Here is a 12173-nt window from a genome sequence, read left to right as displayed (position 1 = left end):
AGTCGTACGGGGACATTTTTTACCGGATCGTGATCGGCACCTATACATAGTCCTTGTGGACAACAAGGCCAAGTTTGGGGTGACTTATTTGATATTTAAAAATTAGTTTATTTTTTGTCTAAAAGGATTATTCCGACAGGTTTGCCTGCAAAAGTAAAAGGGGCAGCAGTCAGGATACAGCGGTAGGCCTGAAGCCATGTTTTCTTTGTCAGCCTAGTAAAAGTTACTTAATAAAAATATATAATTGCAATACGATAGACTGTAAACCGAAAGGCCCCGATGGCGTAGCCAATGCATTTTATAAATATGTTTTATCAGATCTGACCCTGCACTTAGTAGCTATGTTTAACTCCTTTTTACAAATGGGCACGGTCCCTCCCACAAGGACAGAGACCAATGTGGCACTAAGACATGAGGTGGGCAAATCACCAGATCTTTGTGAAGCAAACTAGCCTCACACCCTAATAAACTTGGATGCTAAGATTTGCACAGAACTAATGGCAGACAGTTTAATGCCTCATGTCATAGCTCATTTACCCAGATCAGTCGAGATTTGTCCCCCATTAATAGGCAGTAGATAACATACACTGAGTGCTACACCTTATATAAAAGGCATTTTTTTAGATGAATACCCCCTAACAATTCTGTCAGAGGCTGAGAAAGGATTTCACAGGGTAAACCTGGTGTTTTTTTCGTAAAGTACTCAAAGAGATATGATGGGCACCAAATATGTTGACATGGATACCAGCTAACTACAAGACTCTGATCGCCAGTATATTAGCTAAGCAAGCCTGAACCTATTTACCTCTACAGAGGCACCTGTCAGGGGTGTTACCTATTGCCCTTCTCTTTTTACTAGCAATTGAACCCTAGTGGCAGATGTTAAGTGGAGATTAGAGGCAAGATCTGCTTGTTTGCTGATGACATCCTTTTAACAGTAGTAGACCACACAAGTCCCTCAAGCAGTCCCTCGACCTGCTAGAGCTTTTCAGCTAACTATTGAGCATCACGGTCAACCTGCTGAAGTTGGAATTGATGGGAGTGGGGGTGCCTAAAGTCAATAAAGAGAAACTAACTTCAAAAACTCAATTCAGGTGGTCTAAAGAAAACAAAATACCTGGGTATTTACATAACCACAAGTTACAGAACCTTTGTTCCAAAAACTAACCCTGGCTATTCAGTGCTTGTGATGGGGCAATTTGTCTATCTCATGGCCAGAGAGGGAAGTTGCTGTAATAATAAATGTTCTGCCCTGGCTATTTTATGCTTTTTCGAGACAATGGGTGTGAACGGGGTGCAAGGCATCCTTATGCACCTTTAGTAGCACGTATAGGCTCGTGTTTTAGGATCTGGTTGAATCAGGAATTTGGCTGTTTTCTCATTGATGGTTCTTTGGTCTGTGGCTTTCTTTACCAGATTCTATAAAGTCTCAGTGAATTGTTCCGTGGGATTCAAGCTGATGGTGCAGTAAGTGTTGCAGTCAGAAAGATGTTGAATCACCTGCTCATGATAAAAACTGGTGTTCATAATGAGTGCTCCTCCATTGTCAGCCATTTGATAAACAATGTCTGAATTGTTAGCTAACTTCTTCAAGATAGCAAATTCTTTATTAGAAAAATTGCGATGTTTCGAGGTGCGTTTGTAATTGAACTTGTGTAGATCTTGTTTGACGAGGTTCTGAAAAGTATCCAGGCTTTTATGGCTCACTGGGGCCATATATGTACTTTTATTGCATAAACCCCTTAACTGATCTTGGTGCAAGGTTATCTTCCCGATTTTGTGGTAACTACTAAGGCATCGCACATTATTTGTTTTACAGATATTTTCCCTGAAGAAGGGCGTTCCTGCCCGAAAGGCATAGGGAATGTGAATTATGTATATATGGATGCCATTGAGTAAGCCGAGATCTATGGATTGGACCGTAGTGATTTATGAACTCAAAGCAATGAACTTAAAAGAATGAATTAAATTCTAGGAACAATTCCAAAAACTTCAGTGTTGGATATATATTTTTTATTTCAATCACGAATATTCCCACCTCGGTGGAACTCTAATGTTGTGCCCATGGGGTCGTCGCTTAGTTAAGCGCCGCAGTCAATTGATTTGAGGACACACCCTAGTCAGAGGGTGATACCCCAGGACCACACAACATTTACAAACAGCTGACAATTCTACGGAGTGCGTGCTCAAACCCATTGGTTATGACACTTAAGGCACTGGGCATTTCATATCAACCATAAAATTGCAGCTGGAACTCTCAAGGACAGGGAAAAACTCTTTCCTAATTATGTCTCACCCAAAGGGCTAACCTCAAACATTTATTTGATCCTAATAAATGTGGGCTCAGGAAATTCAACGGTCATACATGAGGAGATGCTATATTATTTTACAGAATGAAATCTCTGTAAAACCGTGGTGAAGCTGCTAGGCACACATACCAATCATGTGTAGAAGTGTTCCGAATAGGGAATCTCTATTTAAGTATATGACTTTATGGCACCTTACACTAAACAGGTTGACCCACAGACACCAGGATTGTGTTGGAGGGACTATGGTCAAGAAAAGGATGATAGACAAATCTGGTGAATGTGTACCCAATTGCAAATGTTCTCGAAAAGAAACAATAGGTCAATTAAAAGGGGTGTTGGGGTACCCAACATGACCTGACCGTGCACTCATTTTGCTGCATCTACGCCCCTCAGAGTATAAATGAACCACATGATATTAGTAACAAAACAACTGCTCAAAAGTGGAAACTCATTATGATACCAAATATTCATGAATGGGCTTGAAAACTGTGGGTCCATTTGCAATGGAAAAATTAACCTAGGACTTACACAATATGTGTTATAAATATGATAAGACATGACAACTGCTGGTGGAGTACATGGCAACCCCTAAAAAACGTGCTGGTGTGCCCAAGATCCTTGAGATCTTTGAAAATAATAGAATTAAATGACTCTTAAAAGCGGAGGTTATAAGGGAGCAAGAGCTAAATGATGGAACTTTGCGGCACAGGAATTTCTTATATAACTGATGGTCTGCAACCGGTCAGAGAAAAAGGGGGAGGGGAGGCAGGGCTTATTGTTTGTTATATACTTTATGTACTTAATATGAGCCTAGTAAGGCCTATTGTATTTTGTTTAATAAATAAAATCTAATAACATTTCTTTGGAAGACAAAAAATAGACTGCAAAATAAAATCACCAAAAATATATTTAAAAACAACAAAAAAAATGAAACAACAAAAATTAAAATAATAACATAACCATTCATCTATACTAACATACACAAACTACAATGAATAGAAATAGATATAGCTTAACCAAAAAAGGGGATTTTACAGCAAAGAAATAACATAAAAAATTAGAAAGAAATATAGATATCAAATAAAAAATAAAACTCCATTAAAATAAAGAATAAACCACAAACATAAATACAACATAATCAGCATTCCAAATTCGACCCGGTAATTTTGAAAACATGTTAAAATTGGAGGAATACAATTTACCCTCCCCCTTCAATCTAAGAAACAGTAGGGAAAGCTTTGTACTTTGGAAGGATAAAATTACTGTTTGTGGTTCGAACCTAACCAACAGCAGAGAAAGTGTTGGCCTTTGTAGGGTCAGATTTACTATTTCCAACACAATATAAGCAACAAAAGGGAAATTGTGGATATTAAAGGTGTAAGAAAAACTACTGCTAGTCCAACTTAATTAACATTGGTGAATGATGTGGACTTTCGAGGATACAGTTTTACTATTCCCGCTCCGGCCTAAATAACAGTAGGGATAGCGCTGGACTTTGGAGGGGTCAGATTTACTATTCCCACTCCAACCTACACAACAGTAGGAAACCCATTGGACTTTGGAGGAGCCACATTTATTATTCACACTACAAACTAAGCAGCAGTAGAGACAGCAATGAACTTTGGAGGAGCCAGATTTTCTACTCCAACCTAAGAAATTTGGGATAAGTATTGGACTTTGAAGAGGTCAGATCAACTATTAGCACACCAACATAAGAAATAGTAGGGGAAGCATTGGACTTTGGAGGGATCAGATTTTCTCTTCCCACTCCAACCTAAGCAACAATAGAGAAGGTGGTGGACTTTTGAAGGGTCAGATTTACTATTCCCTTTCCAACCAAAGCAACATTGGTGAATGTATTGGACTTTGGCAGTGTCAGATTTGCTATTACCGCTCCATCCGACACAGCTGTGGGAAAGCATTGGACTTTGGAGGGGTGAGATTTACTATGCACATTCCAACCTAAGCTACAGCAGGGAAACCTGACTTTCGAGGGGGTCAGATTTATTATTCACATTTTAACCAAAACAACAGTAATAAAAGTGTCAGACTTTGGAGGCGTGCAGGTTTACTATTTACACTCTAACCTATGCAGCAGTAGAGAAAGAGGAGGACTTCTAGGGGTCATATTTACATATCTCACTTCAACCTAAGCATCAGTGGAAAAGTCGCTGGACTTTTTAGGAGCCATATTTACCATTCTCCCTTTAGCCTAAGCAAAATTGGTTAATGTATTGGACTTTGGTGGTATCAGATTTACTATTCTTATTCCAGCCTAAATAGCAGTAGGAAAAACATTGGACTCTGGAGGGGTGAGATATACTATTTGTATTCCAATTTAAGAAACAGTAGAGAAAGTGTTTACTATTTCCTCTCCAACCTAAGCAACAGTAGGGAAAGCTTTGGACATTGGCAGTGTCAGGTTTACTCCTCAAATTTAAATCTAAGCAATGGTAGGGCTAGCCATGGACTTTGAAGCGGTCAGATTTAACATTGACAATACAAACTAAGCAAGAGTAAAGAAAGTGTTAGTATAATCTTAGTTATTGTAAAACATTTTAAAAATACGAATAATAAAATATATTATTTAAAAAAGAAAGTATTCATAAAAATGTAATTACCAAAAAAAGTCTATAAACAAACAAACTTCTTTGATTAGCAAATAATTAAATACACCAATTTAAATATTTGTTTATCAATTAAAACACTATAACAATTTACAGGAAAGCTCTTCCCTACCTACTCCTCCACAATCCTAATAACCTGCAAAACAACATGAAATAATACTCAAACAATTAAATAGATCACAACAAGAAAAAATATAAAAATAATAAATATTTCAAAAAAATCACACAGTGAAATACAGGAAATAATGTAATCATTTGAATAATTTGCATAATTTATTTTCCAGTAAAAATAAAAAAGCAATAATTTACAAATAACCCATTACCTAATTATTCAATTAAAAAATGACTTAACTAGTAATCGAATTAACTAATTGAATAAAAGATAAATACCAATTAAATTTTTTTTTTAAATATGTAACAATTAAATAATTTGCACAGTTCTTAAGTTAATGAACCATTTTCACTTTGCAAATAAAAAAATGTATAAAAATTTTAAAATATATATTAAAATATCCTCCCACCCTACTTGTATACAAGCCCAACAACCCCAGTTATTAAATGAAAAACTCTGAAACAAACTTTATAAATCATTTCCCAAATATACAACTTCTAAAATCAACTCAAGACAAATAACATATTATTAACTTAAAACACACAAATTCACAAACAATACAAATATCCAAAATCACTATTAAAAACAAATATACTTAAACAAAGTTGGTATTAATGAGCTTAAAGATTTATATTTTTAATTGGAATATTCTCTACCACAATATTATTGTCATCATACATTTTTTTGACTTATGTGTGGTGTCAGGCAGCAGCATATTGCATCAAAGTGACATAGACAATACCATGAAACAACATAAATCAAAATAATAACATAACCATTCATTTATACTAACATACAAAAACTACAATGAATAGAAATAGATATCGCTTAACCAAAAAAGGGGATTTTACAGCAAAGAAATAACATAAAAAATTAGAAAGAAATATAGATATCAAATAAAAAATAAAACTCCATTAAAATAAAGAATAAACCACAAACATAAATAAAACAAAATCAGCATTCCAAATTCGACCCGATAATTTTAAAAACATGTTAGATTTGGAGGAATACAATTTACCCTCCCCCTTCAATCTAAGAAACAGTAGGGAAAGCTTTGTACTTTGGAAGGATAAAATTACTGTTTGTGGTTCGAACCTAACCAACAGCAAAGAAAGTGGTGGCCTTTGTAGGGTCAGATTCCCTATTTCCAACACAATGTAAGCAACAAAAGGGAAATTGTGGACATTAAAGGTGTAAGAAAAACTACTGCTAGTCCAACATTGGTGAATGATGTGGACTTTCGAGGATCCAGTTTTACTACTCCCGCTCCGACCTAAATAACAGTAGGGATAGCGCTGGACTGGAGGGGTCAGATTTACTATTCCCATTCCAACCTACACAACAGTAGGAAACCCATTGGACTTTGGATGAGTCACATTTATTATTCACACTACAAACTAAGCAGCAGTAGAGACAGCAATGAACTTTGGAGGAGCCAGATTTTCTACTCCAACCTAAGAAATTTGGGGTAAGTATTGGACTTTGAAGAGGTCAGATTAACTATTAGCACACCAACATAAGCAACAGTAGGGGAAGCGTTGGACTTTGGAGGGATCAGATTTTCTCTTCCCACTCCAACCTAAGCAACAATTGAGAAGGTGATGGACTTTTGAAGGGTCAGATTTACTATTCCCTTTCCAACCAAAGCAACATTGGTGAATGTATTGGACTTTGGCAGTGTCAGAATTGCTATTACCGCTCCATCCGACACAGCTGTGGGAAAGCATTGGACTTTGGAGGGGTGAGATTTACTATGCACATTCCAACCTAAGCAACAGCAGGGAAACCTGACTTTGGAGGGGGTCAGATTTATTATTCACATTTTAACCAAAACAACAGTAATAAAAGTGTCAGACTTTGGAGGCGTGCAGGTTTACTATTTACACTCTAACCTATGCAGGAGTAGAGAAAGAGGAGGACTTCTAGGGGTCAGATTTACATATCTCACTTCAACCTAAGCATCAGTGGAAAAGTTGCTGGATTTTTTAGGAGCCATATTTACCATTCTCCCTTTAGCCTAAGCAAAATTGGTTAATGTATTGGACTTTGGTGGTATCAGATTTACTATTCCTATTCCAGCCTAAATAGCAGTAGGAAAAACATTAGACTTTGGAGGGGTGAGATATACTATTTGTATTACAATTTAAGAAACAGTAGAGAAAGTGTTGGATTTTGGAGGAATCAGAGTTACTATTTCCTCTCCAACCTAAGCAACAGTAGGGAAAGCTTTGGACATTGGCAGTGTCAGGTTTACTCCTCAAATTTAAATCTAAGCAACCGTAGGGCTAGCCATGGACTTTGAAGCGGTCAGATTTAATATTCACAATACAAACTAAGCAAAAGTAAAGAAAGTGTTAGTATAATCTTAGTTATTGTAAAACATTTAAAAAAACGAATAATAAAATATATTATTTAAAAAAGAAAGTATTCATAAAAATGTAATTACCAAAAAAAGTCTATAAACAAACAAACTTCTTTGATTAGCAAATAATTAAATACACCAATTTAAATATTTGTTTATCAATTAAAACACTATAACAATTTACAGGAAAGCTCTTCCCTACCTACTCCTCCACAATCCTAATAACCTGCAAAACAACATGAAATAATACTCAAACAATTAAATAGATCACAAGAAAAAATATAAAAATAATAAATATTTCAAAAAAATCACACAATGAAATACAGGAAATAATGTAATCATTTGAATAATTTGCATAAGCTATTTTTCCAGTAAAAATAAAAAAGCAATAATTTACAAATAACCCATTACCTTATTATTCAATTAAAAAATGACTTAACTAGTAATCGAATTAACTAATTGAATAAAAGATAAATACCAATTAAAAAAAATATATTAAAATATGTAACAATTAAATAATTTGCACAGTTCTTAAGTTAATGAACCATTTTCACTTTGCAAATAAAAGAATGTATAAAAATGATAATATATATATTAAAATATCCTCCCACCCTACTTGTCTGCAAGCCCAACAACCCCAGTTATAAAATGAAAAACTCTGAAACAAACTTTATAAATCATTTCCCAAATATACAACTTCTAAAATCAACTCAAGACAAATAACATATTATTAACTTAAAACACACAAACTCACAAACAATACAAATATCCAAAATCACTATTAAAAACAAATATATTTAAACAAAATTGGTATTAATGAGCTTAAAGAATTATATTTTTAATTGGAATATTCTCTACCACAATATTATTGTCATCATACATTTTTTTGACTTATGTGTGGTGTCAGGCAGCAGTATATTGCATCAAAGTGACATAGACAATAGCATACTGAGGAACGACAGAAGATCTGTTAATTCAACCATACTCAGTAAATCATCGCACAAATACACCTGAGAAAGACTCTACAGAAGGGAGAGAACCTAGAGGCAGTGGTCAATCTCACTAGAAAAAACGGAGACATGACACAGAAAACCAAAAGAATTAAAAATAAGACACACCCATCAACAACTTCAACAGCAATTGTCAGACTAGGTCAAGGAAAAACATGAACCTATTAACTCTGAGTGAAATTCCCCAGCTCTAAACATCAGTCAAGGGGGAAGAACATATGAGAAAAGCCATGGTGTGACAACTATTTCACCATCTGAATGCACATCTGAGCATTTTGCCATGTACAGTTGGATTCATGGAATCACTTATCACACCACAGTAAAGAGACCAGTCATGTAGGAAACCACATAAATAATACAAGTCATATTGCAGGAAGATTTCACCACAATCTCTTGGATAAACAGAAACACTAATAGTGCCAATATAAAAAAGAAACTCTCTATAGTTAACTACTAAAAAACATGTCAGATTCAATCAATCAATCAGTGATTCTAAGAGCGCAGCAAATCACCCTCGAGGGTCTCAAGGCACTGGAGTAGCTGACTGGTTCTAGGTGAGTGTTCATTTGAACAGCTAGGTCTTGAGCCCATTCCAGAATTCCCGGAGTGAAGGGGTGGTCCTGTGTTGCAGGGGAAGGTTGTTCTAAGCTTTGGCCACCCGGTGTGAGAAAGAACGTCCTCCATTGTTGCTTCAGCAGATCCGGGGAGAGTCTGCTAAGAAGAGGGAGGCGGATTGTAGGTGTCTGGTCGGTTGGTGAAAGGTCATGCGCTTGTTGATGTCTGCTAGTCCTTTGTTGTGCAGGGCTTTGTATGCGTGGGCCAACATCTTGAACTGGCATCTATTCTATCTCAGGAGTCAGTGTAGCTTCTTGACGTGTGATGTGATGTAGGTCCATCTGGGGAGGGCAAGGATGAGTCTTGCCACTGAGTTTGTATTGTCTGTAGTCTCTTCAGGAGGCATGCAGTGATTCCTATGTAGAGTGTGCTCCCATAGTCCAATCTGCTGGTGATGAGGGCCTGTGTGGCGGTTCTTCTGGTGTTGACTGGGAGCCACCTAAAGATCTTGTGGAGCATGCGTAGGGTGTAGAAGCAGGTAGATGGAACTATGTTTACCTGGTTCTTCATAGGTAGATTGCTGTTCAGGAAGATGCCGAGGTTGCAGGCGTGGTCTGTAGGGGCAGGTTATGGGCTGAGTTCCACAGGCCACCATGCTTTGTTCCATGGTGGGTGTTGTTCCCAAAGATCAGGACTTCTATCTTGTCCATGTTGAGTTTGGTACAGTTGTCATTCATCCAGTAGGGCGAAATTCATCATACATCTGGGAAAGTTGGCTCTGGTGGTGGAGGGTCTTTTGACTGTGAGAGAATGAGCTGGGTGTCATTGGCAGTGGAGATGATGTTGAGTCGGTGCAATCTGACAGTGTCAGCCAAGGGGGCCATGTATGTGTTGAAGAGGGTGGGGTTGAGGGATGATCCTTGCGGGACACCTTGGATGATCTTGGCTTTCTAGGTGAATGTTGGGAGATGGACTCTCTGGGTTCTTCCGGTGAGGTATGAGGTGATCCATTTGAGGGATTTTCCCTGGATTCCGATGTGGTGGAGTCTGTTGATCAAGATATGATGGAAGACGGTGCTGAAGGTGGCTGACAAGTCCAGGAGGATGAGGGATGGCATTTCACTGTGGTCCAGGAGGGCTCTGATGTCATCGGTGGCTGAAAAGAAGTCTGTCTTGATAATATGGTTGGCTTAGAATCCGGATTGAGAGGGGTCCAGGAGTTTGTTATGTTTCAGGTGTTCAGTGAGTTGCTGGGTGTTTGCCTTTTTGAGAACCCATGCTGGAAAGGGGAGCAGGGAGATGGGCAGCCAGTACTTTTGTTCTGCAGTGTCAGAGGATAGTTTCTTAAGGAGATGTCCCACTTCCATGTGTTTCCAGTCCTCAGGAAAGGAGGCCGAGATGATGGAAGTGTTCAGGACTTTCTTGAGCTTGTCGCCAATCGTGTTGCTCACAAGGTTGAAGATGTTTATACAGACAGTGGTCCATGGGTGCTCCAGAGTGCACGGAGTTCATGATGGAGATCGTGGCTTGAGTTGTGAGAGGGACTGACTGGGTGAGCAGGTGTTCAGTGTTTGTGGGTTTGAGTAGGCTGGTGCTGTCAGCTACGGGGAGTTGGGGTCTGAAATTCTTGTAGATGACAGATCTTGGCGTGGAAGACGTCCACCAGGGTGTTGCACAGTTCTTCGGAGGGAGTGATGTCGTTCTCGGCAGCTGCTGCATTGGAGAACTCCGTTACTATGGCGAAGAGATCCCTGCTGCAGTTTTTGCTGGCTTCCATGTGTCTGCTAGGGAATTCTTCTTTGTTTCTTTCAGGATGCGGTGGTACTGGTTGAGGCAATTGCTGTCCTGAAGGTGGTATGGTCTCCAGTCTGTTTGCATGTGTGCCACTTTATTTCTAGTTGCTTGCAGTTTGGTGGATTTCAGCTCCATGGTGAACCAGCTGGCTCTTCTGGTAGGTCCTGTGGATGTGGATGTCTTTGCGGGGGTGATTGTGTCAGCGCATTCTGTGATCCAAGGAGAGAAGTTCAGTGCAGCCTGTTCTGAGTTTGATGCTGTGTCTGGGAGGTGGGAGTTGAGAGCATTGCTCCACTGGTCTTCAGATATCTTTTTCCAATTTCTGCACCTGGGGCTGGAGGGCATGGTGTCGGTGTTGATAGCTCCTGAGATGGTGAAGTGGATGCTGTGGTGGTTGGTCCAGGTGAGCTGCAAGGCGTGGTTGTACTTGACTCTGTTGCTGGATGTGAAGATGGGGGTCGAGCATAGGTCCTGTGATTTGGGTAGGGTCGGTGACAATCTGCTTGAGGCTGATGTTGCTCCTTCTGTCTAGGAGGTTAATTGTGTTTGTGTCACTGGGGTTGTTGAGGTGGAAGTTGAGATCCCCCAGGAAGATGAAGTGCTCAGAGTCAATGATGATCGGGCGATGAGGCCTTGGATGGTGTTGCAGAAGCTTGTGCATGGTCCTGGTGGTCTGTAGGGTAGAGTGCCTGTGATGGTACTTTTACTGTCTGTGTAGAGATAGAAGTTGAGATGCTCCATTACCGGGTCGGGTCATCTGAGGAGGTCGTGCAGCAGATGCTGTCATTGTAGATGATGGCTATTCCACCTCTGTGTTTGTTGGTTCACTCCCAGTGTGTTATCTTGTAGCCTCCGGTGGTGGCAACGGTGATGTCCAGCGCAGAGGTGGGGTTCAGCCAGGTCTCTGTGAGAAAGATCATAGCCGGGATGAGGGATGAGATCATGTCCCAGATCTCTGTGGTATGTTTGCTGTGATTATGAACTGAGTAGAATGCACTAGAGTTTTGCCGTGGCGGTCTTGGTTAGAGTGGTGGAAGCGGAAGTGTTGGTGGTGACTTCGGAATTGTTGGTTGCTTTGGTGTTGCTGTGTGGAGATGCGCTGCAGCAGTTGTTTTTGTCTATGCATTCGCGATCCAGGGCTCGGATCTGCAGTGGTGTATCTCCACTGGGTGGAGGAACTAAGGTTCCTGGCACTGGGCACGGTCCAGGTGAAGATGGGCGCCGATGGGCTTGCCTTTAGCAATACGGTGGCGCAGCTGGGCTGCGAACTCCATTAAGTATGTCCTGGAAGGTCACTTGTAAGTAGAGGGCAGGGCCTACGGGAATGAAAACATCAAGAATCGCATGGGTTGCCTGGGGAGAAAGGCTCAGAAAACAGGATCGGAAGCACAATTAAAACTGCAC

The sequence above is a fragment of the Triturus cristatus genome, chromosome 6 (assembly GCF_964204655.1).
Source record: "Triturus cristatus chromosome 6, aTriCri1.1, whole genome shotgun sequence".
NCBI classification, from domain to species: domain Eukaryota; kingdom Metazoa; phylum Chordata; class Amphibia; order Caudata; family Salamandridae; genus Triturus; species Triturus cristatus.
This window is presented reverse-complemented; position numbering follows the sequence as displayed.